We start from the raw sequence: 26560 nt of genomic DNA on the forward strand, positions 1-26560 counted from the left end.
AAACTAAGCACTGCTGAATGGTGAGTCGATTGTAAATTATCAGTGAATGGTTTGGCTATGATCGACTAAGACTCCACCGGGAAGAGTGTTATTTAGACGAAAGGTAAGGTATTTGATTGCCCCTGCACCTGCTGCAGAGCCATTCTCTGGCTGTACTGGAGTTCCAATCTGTTCCACTGCAGAAAAAGCGCTTTTCATAGGGATTCAAAGCCACATGAATACCAGCCAGCCCTTGAAGACTGCAAAGCAAGACCGATTTTTAAACTGAGACTTCATGCAGTTCCCTCTGGCTTTTCCCAGGAAAAACTGAACTCATTAAGCAATGCTAATTTAAACACAAGTAATCAACGGGGCGGGGGAGGGGGGAGTTATATAACCACCTTTAAAATTTCAAATCAAACCTGATAAAATCTTAGGAAATAGATTTTTTAAAAACAAAACCCACACCTCAAAATTTAAAAAAAAAGAAAAAGAAATAGAAGTCTATGAGTTTTAGGATCAAATAAAATAAAATCAAACATCAATATTTTCATACGACTATCACATCTACTAGATAGTTCCAATACATGACTTTTTAATGTAGTAATACATGAGATCCTGGAACTGATCCTTCCTGGCGTGCAGAATACAAATGCATTTTTCAACTCGTAAGACAATGTAGAAATAAGTCAGGTACACAGGATCACTGACAATCACATTAAAAAATATCTACCTCCCTTCTCCTCCAACCACAGCATAGTGATCATAGTGATATTTCACTCATGAGGCGAGTGCACCTTGGCCATATGTTTTAAAAAATCAGAACTCTGCCGAAGTCCGCTGTGGTTCTTATTCCTGTAGGGTGGATATTAACCTGATAGGTAGGTGGGAGAGGTTCATAGCCCGCTTTCTAACAATCGGGTGGTGCTTGCCTCGCTATAGGCATGATTAGAATGGCGGTCTCCAAGAGGTATTTATTGGCGGTATGACAACATATTGATATGGATGTTATTTAAAAGAGAAAGAAAGAGCGATCACGGTCAAGTTTGAAGGTCCTTATTTTACACCCCCGCATAATTCAATAGGTGAATAAACCTTGTGGCCCCAAAACACACGCCAACAGCTTGAATTACCCCGGGTGAAACCGGCGAGACCTTCACTCGGGGCTTTCTGTCCTGACCGGCCACGGAACAAACCACGTCAATTCATTCCAAGTGCCCAGTGAAGGTAGAAATCAGAAACCTTGCCTGTGTCACGTTAGTCGTGACAAGCTGCGTACCTGCAACGACGTGACGGAAGCCTCCTCCTCGGGTCCCTTCTCTCTCTCTCTCTCCCTCTCCCTCTGTCTTCTCTGAGTTCTCTAGCGCGCAGCGGGGTCTAAGTTTGGTCTCCCGCCGCCGCCTTCAGTTCCACCGCAGCCGGCCGGCCTGCAGCAGACGCCCATAAGAGAAGCGCGCCGGCTGAGGGTGCAGGAGAGGCGAGAGCGCGCCCCGCGCCGCGCGGTCCCAGGCTGGCTGCTCCTGCAGATGTGAAAGGAGCCCGGAGACTTAGCTCTGAATCCTCTCGGCGCTGCATGGGGATATTATCACAGTCTGGGATTTCTATTGGCTCTGAACACCAAACAAATCACACCAGCCACCCCCCTTCTCTGTTTCACTCAGCGCTTGTTTCTCATCTAACCCACAAACATTGCAGCCACACCACACACTTCAGTCGCTTGCAATGTTTCTCTTTTCCTCCTTCCAGTCAGTGGATTTACAACCCTGTGGTCAGCTCTAACATTTTTTTTAGCAGACTTCCAATTCTAACCTTCTTGTTTATGTGGAGAAATTCTCCCTCCATCCCCTAAACCAGAAAAAAACAAAAAACAAAAAACAAAAAACCCCACTCATTCCCTTCAGATCTTCTTCCTTTTGTTGATGGATTTGCAATGTGAAGAATGTAGAAAGCCGGTGTGTGATATGTCTGACATTGTCACACACACACATACACGTGCGCTTACACACACACACACACACAGACACACACACACCAGGCTCCTTTTGTTTGCAATAACTGAGGCCAGTGAAATAAAAAGCAAGCTGAGCCTAATAACCTAAGTGAGAGCTTAACTAATAAAATCTTGAATGAATTCAGTGCAAAACACTCATTGCTTGAGTTTGTTTTCTGTTCCAAATAGTACTTTGGTCATTATTATCCTGATTATTGTTTATTGAATGCAGAGGTTTCTAATGCAAATCAGACTCTTCAACATCCAGAGAACATAAAACAATGACGCCAGACCAATTCTTATGCTTCATGGGTTTGGGGCATTATATCAGAAGCGTACTGTGACGCCTGCGTGCTTGCTCTTTTTATTATTTTTTGAACTACTCGCCACTGATCATCGCAGGACTGAGACTCCCTTAGTGTGATTCACTAGCCAAAGAAGACTATTCAGACTCTGCTGATAGAGGTCCCTGGATGAATTTTTTTTCTCTGTATGTGTCAATAGAGATAAACCTTTGGCCCCTTGGCAGGGAAAGGGCCCAAGAAAAATCTGAGATCTTACAAACTTGGCTGGGGAAATTCAGAATAAAATAAAGTCTCACTGTGTCTTATAAAACAGACCCTCCCTTAGACTTTTCCCCAAAATCCATTTCACTGGTGCTTATGGAAATTTTAATGACAGTTATTCTTGACAAGAAGCCATTGCTTCTGAAATCTCTGAGCTCTGTTTCGATTTTTGACTTGAAATTTTTTTTGTAGTGTTATTCCTCTTGTATACTATTTGGTATTTGATATTCTAGTTCCAACTCAACTCACAGAACGTTGTGTTGCAAATTCACAGGAAATAACAATTAGCTCTTGAAATATATTATCACCAAACAGACTACCTGCCTTCTTTTCTTACGTGGGCACATTCCAGGAATTGTGAAATGCAGCCTTATTTTCAGAATGGGTCAGCCTGAAATCAGCTGAAATTGACAAAGGAAATACAAAACAAAACCACATTTAGCTGTTGGTTCCTGCTAACCACAGTCTAACCTCAACTGGCATATCCTTATTACTTTAACAACTCCAGTTCATTCCCTTTCTTTAGGTAGGCAGCTAAAAAAAAAATACTGTCATAAATCTTTGAATGTGTAGAGTGTAGTTCTTCTGAAGATCTTGACAGTCTTAGAAAAAAAGGAGTTATAGGCATGATATTCCAGCTTTTCCAGATGGAGAAACAGAGTGGAGGAATGATAAAGTGACTTGCTGAAGGCAGACAGCAACTAGAGCTGGGAGAGTGGATGACTGCCCCATTTGTTCATACCAACTCTTCGACTCAAAGGAAAGCAAAGGGTTAACACAGCTGACTCTCATTCCTGCCTGCCTTTTCACAGAAGAGCTAACAATTCATGAAATCATCTGTCCAACTTGGTAAATAGTCATTTATGTTATTTCAGAACAGGTCATGATATTTTCAGATAAGTTACCAATAATTTGCCTTAGAATTGCCTTTCTAGAAAAGAGAGAAACAGTGACTGATAAAACCATTACATTTTCTGCTTGTTATTTTCAGGGCTCATTACAGCTCTTCATATCACTGAAAAGACAGTGTAAGTGAAATTGTGGATGACTTAAAGTCACAGATCTATCTTAAACTTCATTTTAGATAACAATTCAAGCCCTCTGTCCTTCAGTTAAGGAAGAGCAAAACTGGATGATTTAAAGGACATCTCCTATACCCAACCAGTTGTGTGGTTAAGGGAAAATAAATCATCAGTGTTTATTCTTCTACATTTAGTCTTTTGGTCATTTTACTACCTTTAGAAGAGTTTTTCAAAGACATTTCTTAAATCCTTTATAAATGACCCAGACGTTGGTAATAATAAAAACTCTTGCATCTCAGCATGCACACTAGCGGACAGCCAGGCAGATTCGTGACAGAACCATCATTTTATTTTCCACTTATTCAGCCACATCAGGATCATCCTGCTTAGTTCAGCGTGGCACTTTTTACAGGAGACATTCACAAATTGGCATGTATCCAAAGGAGTTGATAAGATGATGATTCTGAATATTATAATTCATAAGAAATGCAAGAGAGAATTAGGCATCTTGGAGCAGGAACTGAGGTGAAAATGATAACATTTTCAAACAGTAAAGGTAAAAGAGAAAATATGTTTATTATTCATGTAAGGCTTCAAATGTATTGTCATTTTTGTAAACATTTTCTTTCTTGATTTTTTAAACAACTCTATGAGGAATGTAGGATAAATCCTACTAGGCTAATTTTACAGATTGAAAACGTTTGTATAGTAAAGTCACCCTGATGTAGTCATAGTTATGATGCCAGAGGTTGGGAATAAGTTGAAGTGGACCCGAAACCCAGTGCTGTTCTGGAGAGAAAATAAGGGTGGGCAAAAATCAGGATAGTGAAAGGCTTCTCAAAGTTAAAGCTTTCGGAAACTGAAAGAATTGGCTGGCAAATTGATGATTTGGAGATTTTGATACAGGTCAATGAAGTGGTCAAGAAAAGGACTCTCAATTATTTGGGGAGATTATGAAGGGATTGTTATAAAGGTAAGACTAAGTAACCTAGGGTTTACTTCAGCTCGAAATCATCTTTGAAGCTATTATTGGCTTTTAATATATTACAGAATAATTTATAATTTCATTGAATAATTTTCACAGTATGTCATTAAATTTTTAAAAAGATTATGATTATGATCTAAGTATATTTCTGAACTATAGATGACCACAGATGGCCTTTTATCCTTCTTTTGACATATCTGTGTGCTCTGTGATGAATACGTATAATTTGTAAAAAGAAAAAAAATTTAAAAAAAAACAAAAAGAAAAAGTAGAAGAGCTTATAATTCTTCCTCCAGTATACAAAGATACAAGATTTCCATATGACTAGTTTGCTGAAGACTGAACATTGCGTTCCCAGTGTGATAAGCGTAAGATCACATTCTTGATCTTGTCTGTACCTATTCATGTGTTTTCTTTCTAGCCTAGGTTGGACGGCATTCTAATGCTAATGTTTTCCCCTTGGTTATCTCTTTATTTATCTTAACAGCTTCCTTTTAACCTATGGATTTATTGATAAACCCATACACGCTTGTTTTGTCCTTTGATAGCTATAATTCTTTCTTAGATTATCATAGTCTACATTTTAAATTGTTAAAATGATTTTGATGCACGAAGTTTGTAAATTCTTCAATTTACTGATTATTAAATAATTATTCCTCCACCATACAAGAAACCTTTATTTTCTACAAAGTCATAAACTTTGTTTATTCATACTGTATGTCTACATCAAAACCTCAAAATGAAATCTATATTTATGATTCACTGATATATATGACTCTATGCTCTTATGGTTCACAAATTTCAACTGTTCACATGTATTAAATAACATTTATCTCTCTTGTGTCACGGTGATTCTACCCAGAATATATGAGTGATTTATAAGAGTTTTATAGCAAAATATATAGATCTCACTGTGTCACAGAATAAACTCCTTGTCCATGAGAGTGCCATCTGTCATGTTTGTGTCACCCCAGTGGAGCAGAGAGCACAACCCACAGAGGAGCTGGGGAGATTAATAGGACAGGGAATGACCACGTATTCAGCTCAATCTCTACATTTTCCCTTAAGACCCAGGGAGCAGGTGGCTGTGGGTTTTTTTGATTCATTAGCCCATGCTTATTAGATGTCAGCAAGGCCTCTGCGCTGTACTCTGACTTCTGAGATATGGATGGGAAGAGGTGAAGAGGGCAAAACGAGAGTGAAGAGAAGGCAGAGCCACCTTTGACCTGCAAGTGCTGATGACATCATATAAGCAGTGAACGCAGGAGATGGTTAAACTAAGATTCAGATTGACAAATGTAGCTGAAGGAGTGGCCAGAATGGCTCCACCATGGCACCTGCCACTTCTTTGGCTCTTTCCCAGACCCGATAGGCCAGATGAGGAAGGATACCTAGATAGTGTTATAGATAGCTGTAGAAATATCACGTTCATCTGTCCCTACAGCTACAGACATCAGACTAGGAGAGCATGCTGGACTCAAAGGGATCCAATCTGCCACCCATGCAGAGATAATGGGAGTTGACTGTCCATCAGATTTCCCCTTTTGAGGAGATTGAACTAGGGTTATCTATCTATCTATCTATCTATCTATCTATCTATCTATCTATCCATCTATCTATCTATCTATCATCTCTCTATCTGTATCTATCTAACTTTGTCATTTGATAGCAATAACATAAGCTTAAAGAGTCAGAAAATCAAGCCAGGCACGGTGGTTCACATCTGTAATCCCAGCACTTAGGGAGGCCAACGCCGATGGATCACAAGGTCAAGAGTTCAAGCCTGGCCAAGATGGTGAAGCCTCTTCTCTACTAAAAATACAAAAATTAGCTGGTGGTGGTGCACGTCTGTAATCCCAGCTACTCGGGAGGCTGAGGCAGCGAATTGCTTGAACCCAGGAGGTGGAGGTTGCAATGAGCCGAGATTGCACCACTGCACTCTGGAGCGAGACTCCGTCTCAAAAAAAAAAAAAAAAAAAAGTCAGAAAATCAGAGAAGAGAGAGTATACTAGTTATGGTCATGGTTAGAATATGTCTATGAAGATCTAATAGACCTCTAATGTATGTCTTGCATATGAGCAAGAAAAGATGAGTTCCAGTTGTTTAATCATTTTGAGCTTCCACAGGCCCTGACTGTGTTTATTTCCCTTGTTTCTGTGTGTATCCATCACCAAATCTCTCAATGTTTGAGGTCAGTTGTGCAACGTTCTCCTCCTTGAAGAGTACATGAGGAAAAAAGCCCAATAGGAAATCAAAGCAGGTACCATAATTTAAGAAATTTGAAAATTTAAGAAGTTTGAAAATTTATGAAGTTTCAAAAGTTTGAAAACTCAAGCTAAGTTTCAGACGATGAACACTATTGCACCGTAGTTTGGTGCCTGGACTTCGATGTCAACATTAGGTTGAATCCTGAGTCACTTACTGCTTGGATATCCTTGCTTTTTTGTTGTTGTTGTTGGTGGTGGTGGTGGTGTTTTTTGGAGAGGGAGTCTCGCTCTATCACCCAGGCTAGAGCGCCGTGGTACGATCTCAGCTCACTAATACCTCCACCTCCCGGATTCAAGCAGTTCTCCTGCCTCAGCCTCCCGAGTAACTGGGACTACAGGAGCACGCTGCCATGCTTAGTTAATTTTTTGTATTTTAGTAGAGACAGGATTTCACTGTGTTGCCCAGGCTGGTCTCGATCTTATGAGCTCAGGCAATCCACCCACCTTGGCCTCCCAAAGTGTTAAGATTACAGGCATGAGCCACCATGCCTGGCCTCTTTGCTTTTTTCTGGGGTTTCAGTTTTTGCATATATAAAATAAAGTTTACCTGACAACGATGTAGGTTCTAGGAGGATTAAATTAGATTTTCGTTTAGAAGGATTACACAATGTCTGGCCCAGAGAAAATACTTTATAAAATTCAGGATCCAAGCTCAACAGAGCAGGCATTTCACATGCTGGGAATAGCAAAGGCTGCTGAAGGGAATAGCAAAGGTTGCTGAAGCTCACTAGCCAGCGTTTGAATGTGGAGGGAAGAATCTATGTGTTCAAGATAGTTTGGAGGAGTGTCCTCTCTGGGATTGTTTTGGGCACCCATAGAGTAGTATACTGATTTGGCTTTTAGAAATCAGCCCAAACCATTCAGAGCTATTCCTCACCAGAGAGATTAAACTGGCCATTTTCATTTCCATTTTAGAGTACAATTAAAGCAATGTGATATATGAAGAGTCTCTAAGTTCTCTAAGGGCAGAAACTGTATCTTATTCAACTTTTTCTAACCAGTGCTTGCCACTATTCTGGGTACAGAGCTGGCACTCAGTAAAGGTGAGTTGAATAACAATTTATAAATTAATTTATTAAAAAATTAACTACTGGGTGTGGTAGCTCATGCCTGTAATCCCAACAGTTTGGGAGGTCAAGGTGGGTAGATCACTTGAGGTCAGGAGTTTGAGACCAGCCTGGCCAACGTGGTGAAACCCCATCTCTACCAAAAATACAAAAATTAGCCAGGCGTGGTGGTGAACGCCTGTAGTCCCAGCTACTCGGGAGGCTGAGGCAGGAGAATCGCTTGAACCCAGGAGGCGGAGGTTGCAGTGAGCCGAGATCACACCACTGCACTCCAGCCTGGGTGACAGAGTGAGACTCCGTCTCACAAAAAACAAAAAACAAAAAAACAAAAAATAAAAAACCAATTGATGATTTATTGGAGGAAAGATGACTTCCTTATATGGATTGTAAACTGGCACAGAACGTAATTCTAAAGAAGGAATCCCAGTCTGTTTCATCCAATAGAAATATTGTTTGAATTAAATGTTTGATGGTGGTTGATTGTATTATTGTCCAAAATATTCACTTCCCTGCCCACAGGACCCATTCCTAAGCAAGGATAATATAGGCCTACTCCCCTGACTGAGGCTTGGCAATTTGGCTTATTGTAGCCATTAGAATATGTCCCAAAGTTCTGTGTGTGCTTCCAAAACAAAGCTTTAAAAGCCATTGTGTGGTCTACCACTTCTCTTTTTTCTCTTCCAGAAAACCTGTGAGGTCCATGGTTCCCTGAATAAGAATGGCGTGCAGCAAAGCCAAGGGATGGGAGGCAGATTCGTCATACAGGTGAGAGATAAAACCTAGCTGTCACAAGCCACAGGGATTTGAGGTCATTTCTTGACTGTAGTGTACTACAATCTAAACTGACAGATGCTACGCATTTCTACAGTCACTTTTTTGGAGACCAGAACTCTTATGCACAGATAAGATCCAGCAAGCTTGTTAATAGATACATGTACATTTATCTTAGTTATACTGGATATTGTATAATTATGAATGCTATGTCATTAAATTCCCATCCAAAAAGCCAACAGAAAACGTTTCAGGGTTGGCTCCTAGCTTCCTTTCATTCCCAGTTTGTCTTCACCCCAGTGCCTATTCTCTGAATATAAAGTTCTTAAGAATCCAGGAATCACTTGGTGACTATGACCAAAGCTCATTTGCCAACAGGTGGCCACAGAGGACAAGGTGTGGGGGACACTTGAAGGAGCCCATGACTGACAGGCGTGTTGCCTGATGCTACAGAAGATCCACTGATCGCATCTCAAAGCAGTTTCTAGAGAAGCAGGAAGAATTTAAAATGCTCTGGAGAAATTATTTTCACCATTTGTGCTTTTAAAGAATAGGACGTATTAATTTTTCATTAATTCTTGTTACCCATGGCAATACACAGTGCCATTATTTCTTAAACTGTGGGTCAGGTTATTTACAAAATAGGTCAGGTCACCCGTTTCCAACCCAGAGCCAGAATTAAAATGAAACCACCCTCATTGCAGCTTCTGTTCTCCCCCGCACACATTCCTGCCGTCTGGAAGGACCCGGAGCAAACGTTCCTGATATATTTGGAAGGGAACAAAAGTTAGTACGGAACAGCATTTGACCTCTGTCTTGTATTAATGTGAATCTTAGGCTGCCCTGCACGCACTTCCGAAAGCGACATATCTCCCTGCGGGATCAGTGACAGGGAGACAGCTGGCCGGCCTCAGAACGAGCTCCGCCCCGTAAGGACTGCACGGCTGTCCTGTTAGAAAAGCAATGGTGAGGGGCTCCTCCCCAGCTGGTGCCTTTGTGAGGACTTTCTCATCAAGAGTCATTACACTGTCAGCGTGGTGGAGTTACATATCCATGGGGATTTGGTAACAACGAGATTCTGTACTGTAGGCTCATGAATTCAGGAATTCATGAATATTGAAGAAATGCACATGGCTCACTGCAAGAAAATATTGATTGAACTTCTTTACCCAAGTGTCAGCATATTAGGAGTTAATAAAGTGAACTAAATTGATAGGTAACATTGATCTCTGACTCAGGCAGTAGAATTAGACCTTGGGTGGGTAAATAAATCAAAGCTAGTAGAAGCACCTGATGTCCTTGTGAATAGCTCTGAAGTCAGTCTATTCTTTGGTTTCATATTATCAAGAAGACTCTTTAATTTTTATTTTATTTGAGATGGAGTTTCACTCTTGTTCAGGTTGGAGTGCAATGGCGTGATCTCCACTCACTGCAACCTCTGCCTCCTGGGTTCAAACGATTCTCCAGCCTCAGTCTCCCTAGTAGCTGGGAATTATAGGTGTGCACCACCACGCCCAGCTAATTTTTGTATTTTTAGTAGAGGCAGGGTTTCACCATGTTGGCCAGACTGCTCTAGAACTCCTGACATCAGGCAATTCGCCTGCCTCAGCCTCTCAAAGTGCTGGGATTACAGGCGTGAGCCACCGCGCCCGGCCTTTTATTTTATTTTGTTTATTTATTTTTTGAGACAGAGTTTCACTCTTGTTGCCCAGGCTGGAGTGCAGTGGCATGATCTCTGCTCACTGCAAGCTCCACCTCCCAGGTTCAAGTGATTCTCCTACCTCAGCCTCCCAGGTAGCTGGAATTACAGGCATATGCAACCATGCCCGGGTAATTTTTGTACTTTTAGTAGAGACAGGGTTTCACCATGTTGGGCAGGCTGGTCCCGAACTCCCAACCTCAGGTGATCCACCTGCCTTGGCCTCCCAAATCTCTGGGATTACAGGTGTGAGCCACTGCACCTGGCCTCTGCCTTTTAATATTTATTTATTTATCTATGTGTATGTATATGTATATGTATGTATTTATCAGAAATCACTTTTAAAGGATGCAAAACAGAGTCAAGCTTGGTGTGAGACCCTAAAGTCTTCATACAAATCACATTGTATAAGCCTGAGCACCTTGATCCTTTGTAATTCTCAATGGTTGCACCACTCCTCACCTTGTTCAACCAGAAGAAAACATTCTAGAGATTTTCTAAGCTTCACCTCATTCCCATGTAGACTTTCCTATCTATTTCAGGCCTTAGTGATCTCTCTTCATTATGTCCTGTCTTTTGGCATTACTTCATTTAAAAATACTTGGTATTACATAAACCTAATACTAGCATCCAACTCTGCCTGCCTTAGTAGCCCAATATACCACTTGGAAGGCCATGATCTCATGTGCCAGGTGGAGTCCTTAAGACACAAATTAACGAGTTATTTCCTAAATGTTATGTCTACCAGCTGCCATCAGATGTTGAATACCAGCCACACTAAGACAGTTCCAGGGACAGATTTCATGATTAGCTTCCTTTGGCCTATTTTACTTTCTTTAGTATATGAATTTCCTGGCACTGACATGACAAAATACATATCACAAACAGAGTGTCTTAAAACAACAGAAGTTTCTTCTCACAGAGTTCCAGAGGCTAGAAGCTCATAATCAAGGGGTTGGTGGGGCAGTGCTCCCTCTGAAATCTCAGGGGAACCTTCCCTTGCCTCCTCCTGGCTTTGGGTGGTGGCTGCCAATCCTTGGCATCCTTGTCTTGCAGCTGCAGTATTTCCATCTCTGTCTCTGTGGTCACATGGCATTCTCCTCTCTGTGTGTTTCTGTCTCCTCCTCTTCTTACAAGGACGCCAATCTTATTAGATTAGGGTTCACTCTACTGACCTCATTTTAACCTGATTACATCTGCAAAGACCCTATTTCTAAATAAGTTCACATGCACAGAACCCAGGGGTTAGAACCTCAACACGTCTGGGGGAACATAATTTGACCTGTAACAAGCGGTAACTGATACTCTGTCACCACATCTCCCTGGCTTTTCCCAAGGCCTTTTCCAATCCAATGAGCTCCCTTCACTCACTCATCTCTCTTCTTTTTATTCTTTTTTTCTTTTTGTTTTTGAGACAAGGTCTCATGTCCATTGGAGTGCAGTGGCAGGATCATGCCTCAACTTCCTGGGGTCAGGTGATTCTCCCACGTCAGCCCCCAGAGTAGCTGAGTCTATAGGGATGCACCACCAAGCCTTTTTGTATTTTTAGTAGAGATGGGTTTTGCCATGTTGCCCAAACTGCTCTTCAACTCCTGGGCTCAAGTGATCCTCTCAACTCAGCCTCTCAAAGTGCTGGGATTACAGGCATGAGCCACCATGCCCCACCCACTCACTCATATCTGATCCCATACCCTCATCTTTGAGTCATACAGGAACCTTAGATCCACTAGTTGTTTCTTTAACTAGCTTGCCTCTGCTCAGATAGGGATGCTTCTTTTTTTTTTTTTTTTTTTTTTGAGATGGAGTCTCACTCTGTTGCCCAGGCTGGAGTGCAGTGGCTCAGCTCACTGCAACTTCCGCCTCCCAAGTTCAAGCGATTCTCCTTACTCAGTCTACTGAGTAGCTGGGATTATAGGCACGCTCCACCACACCAGGCTAATTTTTGTATTTTTAGTAGAGACGGGGTTTCACTATGTTGATCAGGCTGGTCTCAAACTCCTGACCTCATGATCTGCCCGCCTCAGCCTCCCAAAGTGCTGGGATTACAGGCGTGAGCCACCGCGCCCGGCCTTGGAATGCATTTCTTTTACAAAATATGCTACTGTTCTTCAATTTACTGGTTGAACAAGGCTCAGTTTCTTCACCTATAAAGTGTTGTTGTGAGACTCAATATGATATAAGACATGATATAAGAACTGTGGGCCAGGTGCGGTGGCTCACACCTGTAATCTCAGTACTTTCAAAGGCCGAGGCGGGCGGATCACCAGAGGTTGGGAGTTTGAGACCAGCCTGGCCAACATGGAGAAACCCTGTCTTTACTAAAAAACACAAAATTAGCCGGGGGTGGTGGCATATGCCTGTGACCGCACCTACTTGGGAGGCTGGGGCTGGAGAATCTCTTGAACCCAGGAGGCGGAGGTTGTGGTGAGCCTAGATCGCGCCATTGCACTCCAGCCTGGGCAACAAAAGCAAATCTCTATCTCAAAAAAATAAAATAAAAAATAAGAAATAAAAAAAAAGAACTGTAACAATGCAGACGTCTGCTGAATTTCAAGGTCAAATGCTGTCATGGAGCACCTCAAGCCATCTGCTCAACTGTTGATGAAACTGGAGATACAACCCACAAACCACGCAAAACTCTTATGATGTTAAACATATTACATCGTTTTACAATCTACACAGGATTGGCTAACCTAAAGTTTGCAATCTTTTGGGATTTCCTCCAAATAAAATAATCTCACAATATAACAGGTTTAGATGAAAGAAAATCATTCTCACACAAAAGATATATTCTAGGTGAAAAAAGAAAAAAAGGTAGATAAAAGAAATTATTAGACACAGCCAAAGTGCCAGGTGCAGTCCCTAAGACACAAATTAACCAATTATTCCTTGAGCATTATGTCTACCAGCATTTTTTACCCCTCATTCTGATCTTTACGATATTTCAGTTCTTTGACTATGTGCTTAATAATAAAAACTAAAATCAGGAGATGCGTGAAATCCCGAAAATACACGGTAAAAAATGTATCTGAAAAGTGAGGTGTAATTTAGGGATGTGACATGATTTTAGCTACATGGTAATAGAAACGTCCTCTCAGAACTGTTTATTAGCATGGTGCCCTGTAGCCTGTCTGCCTCAGGATTACCTGGGGTGCTTTCCAAGAATGTAAATTTCTCTGCCTCAACAGGGATAAGGATTGGAACCAGAAATGGTATTTAAACAAATCCCTCAGAGGGATCTTAGCCACTTTAAAATTTGAGAACAATTGCCCTTAATATTTATTTTCCGAGGGGTCAGTCTTCATATGTCTGGCTTTTGAGTGGGTTTTCAGAAATGTGTAATAAACTCGAGGGATGTCCCTACAGTGCATAGTGTGATTAAAGGCTATTCGTACACAGATTCAAATTGCTTGAAAATGTATTTTCCAATATTGCCATCCCATCATGTATGAGACGCCCAGTAGTATCATGCTTTGAAATGGAAGGTTTCCTCATTCGCCCAAGTTAGGGTTTGTTGTTGTGTTTGTCATAGTTGTTTTAATGAGAATGACTTGACAATTACGTGTGTGTGTTTAAAAGAAAAACAATGGTTGTGTTTTACCAGTAGATTTGCTTATGGATTCCTCTTGCCATTCACTCTTCCATCCTGGAGGAGTGAGAGCGTGGATGCTGAGTTCAGACGCACACTCTGACACCCCAAGGGAAGACCCTGGGCAAGCTGCCTCAAGTGAGCTGTGTGCGTCCACATCCTTGGAGCATTTTCTGCAAAGTTTATCTTAGCCATCTGTTTGTTCTGCAAACTGTTTACTTACTGTTTATTTGTGTATGCTCTACTCCTTTAACTTTTAAGATCTTAGTGTTTTTCCCGACTCTATGCAGCGGCTCTTTTTTTCTGAGACAGAGTCGCACCCTATCGCCCAGGCTAGAGAGCAGTGGTGCGATCATGGCTCACTGCAGCCTAGAGCTCCTGGGTTCAAGCAGTCCTCCCACTCAGACTGCTGAGTAGCTGGGGCTCTAGGTGCATGCCCCCATGTCCAGCTAATATTTTTATGTTTTGTAGAGACAAGGTTTCATTATGTTGCCAGGCTAGTCTCAAACTCCTGGGCTTAAGTGATCCGCCCACCTTGGCCTCCCCAAGTGCTGGGATTACAAGCGTGAGCCACCACTCCTGGCCATGCAACAGCTCTTTATATCATCATATTAACCTTTTGCCACATGTATTATATTTTCCCAGCATATTGCTTCTCTATGCATTTACCTATGCTGAAATGAAAAGATAGTATTCAGGTTTTAAAGCATATGTTGTCAATATATCAATATTTTTCTTTGTTGTTTATTTTATTGTTTTACTATTTGCAATGAATTTCTCATCCAGGGTTGAAGTCAATTTGGGCCTATATTTTCTTCTATTTATTACTTTAATTATAGCATTTAACATTTTAATTTAATAAAAGTAATTTATTAAAGTAAAGTAGATTTTAAGTAATATTTAGTAAAACATTAAATGAATCTGGCCAGGTGCAGTGGCTCATGCCTGTCATCCCAGCACTTTGGAAGGCCAAGGTGGGTGGATCGCCTGAGGTCAGGAGTTCGAGACCAGCCAGGCCAACATGGTGAAACCCTGTCTCTACTAAAAGTATAAAAAATTATTCAGGCGTGGTGGCACATGTTTGTAATCCCAGCTACTCAGGAGGCTGAGGCAGGAGAATCGCTTGAACCCGGGAGGTGGAGGTTGCAGTGAGCCGAGATCATGCCATTGCACTCCAGCCTGGGTGACAAGAGCAAAACTCCATTTCAAAAAAAAAAAAAAAAAAAACTTGAATGAATTTAATTTAAGTGAAATGTGTTTTGTTACTTAGTATAAGGTAATAGTGTTGCATCCTGAATAACACTTAGCCACTGATTTATAGTTGATTAGATTTTTATATGTGTCCTAGATTATATATAGAATACGTATAGATTATGTTATACATATATACATATATAGATCGATACAGTTTCCCTGCTTTAATCAGCCCTTATCTAATCAAATACTGATCCTGATCCTCCTGGCTATGAGGACTTTCACATCCTCTTAGGACTGTGACATTGGTAAGCAGCTTTGACTGTTTTCCTCCTGGTTTAACCGTAATGACTCATGACCACTAAATAGTGTTTCCCCCATTAAGTATAGAGTGGGCTCTTGGTTTCATATAATGGATATTTGTGAATTATCATAAGGCAACGTTCTGGTTTTGGGGGATAAGGGAATATTTTGAACATGTAGTCAGCGTGCTCTCTTTCTCACACTCATTCCGTAAGAGCCACCCCTGCTTTCGGGTAGAGTTGTAACAACAGGAAGAGGAGAGAAAGAATTTATTCAGAGCCCAGCTTTTGAGTTTCAAAATAGATCTTCATTTGTCTTCCAAACCAGAACACTTTTGATTGTGAAAGGAGGCACCATTAATAATTATGCTGGGACAACAGGCGTAAACCTGGCCTGAGAGACAGTCACCCTAGCCACAAACAACAGAGCTGGAATAATGCATGAACATGCAAGAGGATGTTTTTCTTGCTAAAGAGAAAAAAATGATCAGAGCTGCGAGAGACAGAGTAGTCTGAGGAAAAGCAATGAAGTTGGGAATTGTTTAGCATCCCTCAGAACAGGCCCCGAGCAGATGCTGCAGTTGAACCCGTGCTTACTCCTGGGTGGACTTAGGAAATGAAGCACCCTCTTGCAGTTGTTCTTATCCTGTTAGTATGAAGCTGACATGGCTGAGGATAAGTATCAGGCACAGGAGGCTCCAGCAGGCGCTCGAGGGCCAATCCCAGTACTGGGTGGCATCAGAAGCAACCAATGGAGAGAGGCCCAAGACCTCCAGGAGGCTCTTTGGTTGGAGAACAGGAGGATGAGGTAGCAGATAAGCTTCTCTCCCTTGTTTCAGTAGTTCTTTATCTTTTGGTGGAGTATGAACCCGTTAGAGAATCTTTTCAAATCTATAGACCTCGGCGCGGCGTGGTGGCTCACTCCTGTAATCCCAGCACTTTAGGAGGCCGAGGTGGGCAGATCACCTGAGGTCAGGAGTTCCTGACCAGCCTGGCCAACATCGCAAAACCCTGTCTCTACTAAAAATACAAAAGATTAGCCAGGCATGGTGGCGCGCCTGCAATCTCAGTTACTCAGGAGACTGAGGCAGGAGAATTGCTTGCCCAGGAGGCGGAGGTTGCAGTGAGCTGAGATTATGCCACTGCACTCCAGCCTGGACGACAAGAGTGAAAACTCCATCTAAAAAAAAAAAAATGTATAGACCTCGGCTGAGCGTGGTTGCTCTCACCTGTAGTCCCAGCAATTTGGGACGCCAAGGTGGGAAGATAGTTGAGCCCAGGAGTCTGTGACCAGCCTGAGCAACATAGGGAGACCCCATTTCTACAAACAAACAAAATGTATAGACCTGCACTGTCCAATATGTTAGCCACTAGCCACACGTGGCTCTAGGGCACTTGAATTGTGGCGGGTCCAAATTGAGATGTGCTGTAAGCGTAACACGCACAGCTGATTTCAAAGACCACATACAAGGGGATAAAAAGGGAATGTAAAATGCATCTATTAATTTTTAAAATGTTGATTGCATGTTGAAATGATAATGTTTTGAATATATTGGGTTAAAGAAATTATTTAAATATTATTAAAATTTATTTCATCTGTTTCCTTTTTTTTCTTTTTTGAGACAGAGTCTTACTCTGTTGCCCAGGCTGGAGTGCAGTGGCACGATCTCTGCTCACTGTATCATCTGCCTCCTGGGTTCAAGCGATTCTCCTGCCTCGGCCTCCAGAGGACCTGGGACTATAGGCGCCCGCCACCATGCCTGGGTAATTTTTGTATTTTTAGTAGAGATGGGGTTTCACCACGTTGGTCAGGCTTGTCTAGAACTCCTAGCCTGAAGTGATTCACCCACCTTGGCCTCCCAAAGTGTTGGGATTACAGGCATGAGCCACCACGCCCAGCTGTTTCCTTTTATTTTTTAAGTAGCTACCAGAAAGTTTAAAACTACGTGTGTGGCTCACATGATATTTTTGTTGGACAGTGTCAGCCCAGACTCTTTCTTCAGATAAATGCACAGTCACATACACGACTTAAATTTATATCTAATTGTTGGTGTCCATGACTCTATTCGGAATTGTTGGAATGCAGGTAGAAAACCATAGCTCTTGTTTATTCTCCACAAAGCTTTCTGACAGGTTGTTCAAAAAACAAATATAAAAATGTCACGGCCGTGGCTTAAAATTTTGAATGAATACCTCATTGCCTACAAGACAAGGTATAAATTTCTGTAACATTATAGTCAGAGCTCTTCTCAACATGACTCTAATTCACTTTGCCAGCCTTCTTTCCTGACACGTCCTGACCACACACACACATCTGTTCTCTAGCTCCTCCAAACAATGTGACCTCCTCTCAAACGGGCACTCACACGGCTTCCGCCCTGTCCTCATCCTCTCCTCTTAGCCTAGGGATGCCCTCCTTCCAATTTTTCACCTGTCTAAATCCTCTTCATTCAACAACGCCCTGTTCAAATATCATTTCCTCTGTTAATCCCTTTCTGTCATCAAAGACTGAATTGATTCCTCCTCTCTAGTTTGTCCCAAGGCAGTTTGCTCAGATCACTATTACGTCAATTTATTTCCTATTGCAGTTAAATATACACATGTCCACGGGTATTTCACATAGATGCACGCGCCTGTCTCCCATACTCCAATATGAACGCTTTTAGACAATGACCTTATATGTTTTATGTTTGCTTCTCCAGTGCCTTGTATATGATGGGTATGCCAGAAAAGTTTGTTAAATGAATTTTTAAAAAAAGAAATTATAGAGAAAGGATAACACATTAGATTCCTAGGTAAATCAATAAGAACCTAGGCTGTGTCAATAGAATAGTAGAATTGGAAAAGGGGAGAAATAAAGGAGATCTGTGGCATGGTTTGGATAGAGGAAATAAAAGAAATGGGACCCAGAAGACCTTGGGTGCCCGCGATGGGACTGAATGGTGGTACTGGAAACGGGAGAAATGGGAGAAGATGGGAAGAGCAGCACTGGCGAGAGGGTTGAGATGGAGTGGGCGGAGGTAGGTGTGGAGTTCTGCTGGGTCTCAGGTGACAGCAGGGCAGACAGAAGAGGTCTCAGCAGATATAAAACATGTGAGTCAGGGGTTTGGGTGACACTGAGAGCTACCTACTTAAAATTTGTGCATGATATCCTGGGAGATGAACTCAAGAAAGACAACATGTGGGAAAAAAGAAGGGAATCGAAGCCAGAGACTTGGGTGATAACGTTTAAGGGTTGGAAGGAAAAAGTAAACCCAACAAATAAGATAAAGACAAAAAAATCAGAGACAGAGTTTCCTAAACTGTACCTAGAAATTTAATGATAAAGGATCCTGGAAATTCCAGTTTGTTTCCTTTCATCCCTTGAAATACTGATTTAGGGGGACATAGAAGGGGAAAGAATGGACACCAAATGCCAATTGACCTATTCAGTGTTTTGGAATTCAGAGGTTACATGTGATCCATGAGAGAGCAGTTTTAGTAATGTGGGAAGATGAAAAAGCAAGTTGAAAAGGTAAGAAATGAAGAGTAAGAAGGAAGAGAAGCACTGGGGGTAGACTGTCCTTTTGCAAAGGTTGCATCCTTTTCTTGAAGAATCCATAGAATCTCCTAAGGATTAGGAGCACAGTCTGTGGATTTCTTTGTTGTTGTTTTTTGCTTGTTTGAGCTGGAGCTTTGCTCTTGTTGCCCAGGTTGGAGTGCAATGGCACAATCTCAGCTCACTGCAACCTCTGCCTCCCAGGTTCAAGCGACTCTCCTACCTCAGCCTCCCGAGTAGTTGTGATTACAGGCACCCACCACCATGTCCAGCTAATGTTTTGTATTTTTAGTAGAGACGGGGTTTCACCATGTTGGCCAGGCTGGTCTTGAACTCCTGACCTCAGGTGATCCACCCGCCTCGGCCTCCCAAAGTGCTGGGATTGCAGACATGAGCCACTGCGGCCAGCCCCAGCTTATGGATTTCAGTCTCAGCTCTGCCACTGATTAGCTGTGTGTTTCCAAGCAAGTGCCACAAGCTCTTTGATTCTCTGTTTTCTCATTTATAAAATGAGAATAACAATACTGTCTGTAGGATTTACTATGAGGGTGAAATGATTCAATCCATGCTGAGTGCTCAGCACAGTACTTGGCACCTTGCAACAGACTGAGGAGTTGTTGCTCTTGTCAATTTTGCTCCATGCCTTTTTGAGCAAGCATCCCTGGTTAAGCATCAATTTCTTTTCTTTTTTTGAGACATAGTCTTGCTCTGTCTCCCAGGCTGGAGTGCAGTGGCATGATCTCGGCTCACTGCTACCTCCGCCTCCCAGGTCAAACAATTCTCCTGCCTCAACCTCCTGAGTAGCTGGGATTACAGGTGTCCACCACCACTCCCGGCTAATTTTTGTATTTTTAGTAGAGATGCAGTTTTAGTATGTTGGCCAGGCTGGTCTTGAACTCCTGACCTCGTGATCCACCTGCCTCGGCCTCCCAAAGTGCTAGGCGTGAGCCACTGCACCCGGCTTTAAGCACCAATTTCTTAATTTGGTGTTGCATAAGTTTTATCTTAATTTGGTGAGTTGTTGTATTAGTTGTATTAGTTTGCTGGGGCTGCCATAACAAAATACCACAGCTGAGTGGCTTCAGCAACAGAAATGTACTTTTTCACAGTTCTGGAGGCTGAAATCCGAGATAACGGTGTCAGGAGGGTTGGTTCCTTCGGAGGCCTCTCTCCTGGGCTTGGAGATGGCCATCTGCTTCCTGCATCCTCACATGGTCTTTTCTTCTGTATCTGCCGGTGTTCTAATCTCCTTTTCATGTAAAGACATCAGTCATATTGGATTAGAACCCTAGTGACCTCATTGTAACCTCATTACCTCTTTAAAGACCAAATCCCCCAATACAGTCATATTCTGGGTACTGGGAGTGAGGATTTCTTCTTCTCCTTCTTTTTTTTTTTTTTTTTTTTTTTTTTTGAGACGGAATCTCACTGTGTTGCCCAGGCTGGAGTGCAATGGCACGATCTTGGCTCACTGCAGCCTCTGCCTCCCGGGTTCAAGTGATTCTCCTGCCTCAGCCTCCTGAGTCGCTGGGATTACAGGCACCCACCATCATGCCTGGCTAAATTTTGTGTTTTTAGTAGAGATGGGCTTTCACCATGTTGGCCAGGCTGGTCTCAAGCTCTCGACCTAAAGTGATCCACCTGACTTGGCCTCCCAAAGTGCTAGGATTACAGGCGAGAGTCACCACGCCCCGTCCCATGACAGGTGCTTTTGACAAAAAAAGGCACCCTGTTTATATTTTATTCTTTAAGAAGGCAAATTTTGAGGCATGTTAAAGGACTAAGAGAAAAGTTTCCATTGGAGGAAAAACTCAGAAACTCAGAGTGGTGAAACCCAGATTTGCTTAGGTTTAGTTAGTTTGGTTGTTTGTTTGTTTTGTTTTTTCTGAGACAGAGTCTTGCTCTGTCGCCCAGGCTGGAGTGCAATGGCACGATCTTGGCTCACTGCAAACTCCACCTCCCGGGCTCAAGCGATTCTCTTACCTCAGCCTCCCGAGTAGCTGGGGTTACAGGCACACGCCACCACATCTAAATGTTTGTATTTTTAGTAGAGACAGGGTTTCACCATGTTGGCCAAGCTGGTCTTGAACTCCTGACCTCAGGCGATCTGCCTGCCTTGGCCTCCCAAAGTGCTGGGATGACAGGTGTGAGCCACCGCGCTGGCCACTTGCTTAGGTTTAGATAGTTAATGAGTGGTAAGGGATTCTGCTGAGTTCTTTTTTTTTTTTTTTTTTTTTTTTAATTTATTTATTATTATTAAACTTCAAGTTGTAGGGTACATGTGCACAATGTGCAGGTTTGCTACATATGTATACTTGTGCCATGTTGGTGTGCTGCACCCATCAACCCGTCATTTACATAAGGTATAACTCCCAATGCAATCCCTCCCCCCTCCCCCCTCCCCATGATAGGCCCCGGTGTGTGATGTTCCCCTTCCCGAGTCCAAGTGATCTCATTGTTCAGTTCCCACCTATGAGTGAGAACATGCGGTGTTTGGTTTTCTGTTCTTGTGATAGTTTGCTAAGAATGATGGTTTCCAGCTGCATCCATGTCCCTACAAAGGACACAAACTCATCCTTTTTTATGGCTGCATAGTATTCCATGGTGTATATGTGCCACATTTTCTTAATCCAGTCTGTCACTGATGGACATTTGGGTTGATTCCAAGTCTTTGCTATTGTGAATAGTGCTGCAATAAACATACGTGTGCATGTGTCTTTATAGCAGCATAATTTATAATCCTTTGGGTATATACCTAGTAATGGGATGGCTGGGTCATATGGTACATCTAGTTCTAGATCCTTGAGGAATCGCCATACTGTTTTCCATAATGGTTGAACCAGTTTACAATCCCACCAACAGTGTAAAAGTGTTCCTATTTCTCCACATCCTCTCCAGCACCTGTTGTTTCCTGACTTTTGAATGATCGCCATTCTAACTGGTGTGAGATGGTATCTCATTGTGGTTTTGATTTGCATTTCTCTGATGGCCAGTGATGATGAACATTTTTTCATGTGTCTGTTGGCTGTATGAATGTCTTCTTTTGAGAAATGTCTGTTCATATCCTTTGCCCACTTTTTGATGGGGTTGTTTGTTTTTTTCTTGTAAATTTGTTTGAGTTCTTTGTAGGTTCTGGATATTAGCCCTTTGTCAGATGAGTAGATTGCAAAAATTTTCTCCCATTCTGTAGGTTGCCTGTTCACTCTGATGGTAGTTTCTGCTGAGTTCTAACCCAACATTCTTATCTACTTCCTCCCACCCTGCCCCCATTCCTCAGCACCACTTCTGCATGTCATTCTAAGTCTGCATGCCTCTTTGGATATGAGAATGATTCTTACAGCTTCTGGTGATTGGATGCTTTATTAAATAGTGCTGTTATTTCCCTGGGACTGAAAGGCAGAGATATAGGCAGTTTTACAAGAGAGACTGAAAAATACAACAATGACGCAAAAGGGTGGGGCTATCCCAAGAGGACTGCTTGCTACTGTGTGCTTGCTCCAAATCTCCACCAACTCCTCATAAAACCTGGGACTGGAATTCTCCAGGCCCCACGGCTGCTATCACAGCCGCCTGTACCACACATGTGCCTCCCTGATGTGGCAAGGGTGGCCATATGTGGCTTATTAATGAACTTTTTCTGTCTTACAGATTGCCTCGAAGATGCCAGATTTCCCCAACGTTTCATTTTGCTGGACTCTCTCCCTCATTAAGTCTCCAGTAGCTATAAACACTGCCATCTCTGTCTGAATTCTTAATGACTGGAGGTAAAAGATTCTGCTACTCTAATGCATTCATTCTAAACAGGTGATCTATTACTACAAAGGATTAAATTAAACAGTGTATCACTTTGATATGGTTTGGCTGTGTCCCCACCCAAATCTCATCTTGAATTATAGCTCACCTAACACCCTCGTGTTATAGGAGGGCCCCAGTGGGAGATAATTGAATCATGGGGGCGGTTTCCCCCATACTGTTCTCGTGGTAGTGAGTAAGTCTTATGAGATCTGATTCTTTTTTTGGCCCGGGAATCAGAAAATAACTTTATTTCATCATGGGGAGCAGGCTGACGTCCAGCATCAGAGCTCCTGAACAGCTTCTTGGTGCTGGAGGCCTTGGTGACCTTGAGCACATTGAAGCACACTGTCTTGCTCAGGGGCCGGCACTCGCCCACTGTGACGATGTCACTGATCTGGACACCCCTGAAGCAGGGGGACAGCTGTACGGACATGTTCTTGCGGCCTTTCTCGAAGCGGTTGTACCTGCAGATGTAGTGCAGTCTCGGCAGATGACAATGATCCTCTGCATCTTCATCTTGGTCACCACACCAGAGAGGACCTGCCCTCGAATGGAGACATTCCCAGTGAAGGGGCATTTCTTGCCAATGTAGGCGCCCTCAATAGCCTCTTGAAGCCCAGACCGATGTTCTTGTAGTACCATGGGGGCTTCTCCTGGCTAGTTTCTGCCAGCAGGGTCCCTCTTCTTGTTTTGAAAGATGGTTGGCAGCTTTTAGTCGGCACCCTCTGTCTGAATGTCTGCCATCTTCCTGGCCACCTGAAAAAAGGGTCTGATGGTTTTAAAACAGGAAAGTCTTTTCAGTTGGCTCTCATTCTCTCTTGTCTGCCACCATGTAAGATGTGCCTTTGCCTTCCGCCATGACTGTGAGGCCTCCCTGGCCATGTGGAACTGTGAGTCCATTAAACCTCTTTTTCTTTATAAATTACCCAGTCTCGGGTATGCCTGTATCAGCCACGTGAAAATGGACTAACACACACTTCTTTCTTCATTGTCTTTTGTGAGGCAGTAGATTTTGGAGGTTACAGGAGTTTGATTTTGATTTCTGGCTCTGCCTGTTCTTACTAGGTATATAACTTTTTGCAAGTTACCTAGCCATCCTAATACTATTTTCCTTATCTCTGAAGTAAGGATAGTAACAGAGTCTTCTCCTGAAGGTTATTGTGAGGATTAAGTGAAAAGATGTAGGTGACACTAGTTGTGTAGTCTGAGATATAATATGTACTCAATAAATGTTAGCTATTATCATTAGTATACATCTTGGAGGAGGATGGGAATGAACATGGGAAAAGTAACTAAGAATTAGTTTTGGTTCCCACCTACCAACTGGAGTTTGGGTCTTAACTTTTCAACTTGGTATGTCATATATAAAATTCTTTTGTGAACCACCTATCAGGTACTATATTTACTACTTGGTAGACTGGATCATTAGAAGCACAAACTTCAACATCAAGCTATAGATTCATGTAATAAACCTACACATGTACCCCCTGAATCTAAAATTACAAAACAAATAAATAATTAATTAATAATTTTTTTTTTGAGACAGGGTCTCACTCTGTCTCCCAGGCTGGAGTAAAATGGCACAATCTCAGCTGATGGCAACCTCCACTTCCCATGCTCAAGCAATCCTCCCACCTCAGCCTCCCAAGTAGCTGGGACTACAGGAATGCACCACCACAACTGGCTAATTAAAACAATTTTTTTTTTCTAAAGATAAGGCCTCACTGATTGCCCAAGCTGGTCTTGAATGAACTCCTGTGCTCAAGCGGTCCTCCCACTTCAGTCTCCTGAAGTGCTGGGATTAGAGGTGGAAGCCACCATGCCTACCCATAAAATTCTTTCTTTCTTTTCTTTTCTTTTCTTTTCTTTTTTTGAGACAGAGTCTCACTCTGTCACCCAGGCTAGAGTGTAGTGATCTCAGCTCACTACAACCTCTGTCTCCTGGGTTCAAGCGGTTCTCCTGCCTCAGTCTCCTGAGTACCTGGGATTAACGGCACCCACCACCACACCTGGCTAATTTTTTTCTATTTTTGTTAGAGAAGGGGTTTCACCATGTTGATCAGGCTGTTCTCAAACTCCTGACCTCAGGTGATCCGCCCCCCTCGGCCTCTCAAAGTGCTGGGATTACGGGCGTGAGCCACTGCGCCTAGCCTAAAATTCTTTTTCAGATGGTGCATCCCCTTTCCTAGCTCATCCTTATCATATGAATGTGTTTTATATTTCTTTCCCATTTTTGCCATTCTCTTTTTATTATTATGAAACAATTCTGACATATAAAAAGTATGGAGAACAGTACAATTAGTAAGCATGTACCCATAACCTACATTACGGGTAGGTTGTGGGTACATGCTTTACAAAGCATTACAAAACACTTTACAAAACATAGTTAAAACCTGAAAGTTTCTATACACGATCCCCTAAACCTCTCCCAGGTCATCAGTCTAAAAAGTCCTACACACTTTTATTCCACCTTAAAACGAAAATTCTGGCTGGAGCTTATCATTTGGACAAAACTTCAAAACAGTAGCTCTGTTTGAGAGCTAGTAAAGGAAGAAGGCAATGAGTAAAGGATAGAAAAATTTCTAGCTGGGCCTCAAACTCTGAAAATTTTGTTTTCCTGATTGGGATTGTTCATCTGTTCATTAGCTCAGAGAGAAAACTGCAGCCACCATTTCTCTCTCATCTACAATATTCAGAGCAATGTTTTTCAAACTCTATTCCCTGACCCCTTAGTAAATCATGAAATCAATTTGGTGGATCAGGACCAGCCAGATTAAAAATAACAAAGCAGACAAAATAGAACAAAAGGAAGGATAAGCAAGGAGAAAATATCAAAGTGTGTAAGGGGGCCGGACGTGGTGGCTCATGCCTGTAATCTCAGCACTTTGGGAGGCCGAGGCAGGTGGATCATCTGAGGTCAGGAGTTCAAGACCAGCCTAGCCAACATGGTGAAACCCTGTCTCTATTAAAAATACAAAAATTAACTGGGCATGGTGGTGGGTGCCTGTAATCCCAGCTGCTCAGGAGGCTGAAGCAGGAGAATCACTTGAGGAGAAATCACCGGGAGGCAGAGGTTGCAGTGAGCAGAGATTGCACCACTGCACTCCAGCCTGGGCAACAGAGGGAGACTGTCTCAAAAAAAATATGTGTAAGGGTAAATTTTGTGGTGGAAGCTTTTGTTTCCTATTTTTATATGATTATGTATTTGTATATGTGCACACAGTTGCTATGTACTATTGTATTCCTCTCCCGTGGGTTCTAGAGAAAAAAACCCTGACACCTGCTGTTGCGAAGACTTGACAATGTTCCAGAAGGCCTGATGTCCAGTCTCCAGCTTCTAGGTGAGAAGGAAGTGATGAGGCAGGAGGATAATATCAAGGCATTGCTTCACGGACCCAGGTTTCCTCCTGGAAACATACAGCATGAAATATACAACCTCCGCACTTCTCTCTCCCCACCTAAACCGTTTACTTCCTGGGGCTATACGTGGGCAGAAGTACACCCTCTGACCAGAATGCTGAAAAATCTGACAGGCAAGCTTGAGTCTTACTTATCCTTGTGTTCGCAATCCCTCCTACTGCCCAGTGATTTTCAAAGCCATATGCAGAAAGTAGGTATTTCATTAAAGGTGTTTCAGGGATACCTGAAATGTGTCTGAATCAGGTATGGTAAGGCACGCAGATGTGGAAACGACTGTCATGAGGGAAGAAGTTATTTGTACTCACAGATCCCTGGAAACAGGGGTCACAGCAGGCCGCACAGGGCCACATGGGGAAGCACTGGGGTCTGTTGGGAC

The 26560-nt window shown here is 42.5% G+C and overlaps 1 protein-coding gene and 1 pseudogene across 2 annotated transcripts in view; both read right to left on the reverse strand.

Moving 5' to 3' along the window:
• GREM2 (gremlin 2, DAN family BMP antagonist) overlaps positions 1–1622 on the reverse strand; it is a 124059-nt gene extending 122437 nt beyond the window's left edge. The window contains exon 1 of one of the 2 annotated variants that reach the window (XM_073011867.1): positions 1259–1622. The gene's annotated coding sequence lies outside the window, so the exon portion shown is untranslated. The remainder of the gene's footprint in view (positions 1–1258) is intronic. The other variant, XM_007989925.3, reaches the window with a different exon arrangement.
• Positions 1340–23508, reverse strand: LOC103231056 (small ribosomal subunit protein uS17-like; annotated as a pseudogene).
• Positions 23509–26560: the final 3052 nt, after the last annotated feature.

This window comes from Chlorocebus sabaeus, chromosome 25 (genome assembly GCF_047675955.1).
Source record: "Chlorocebus sabaeus isolate Y175 chromosome 25, mChlSab1.0.hap1, whole genome shotgun sequence".
In the NCBI taxonomy this organism is placed as follows: Eukaryota; Metazoa; Chordata; class Mammalia; order Primates; family Cercopithecidae; genus Chlorocebus; species Chlorocebus sabaeus.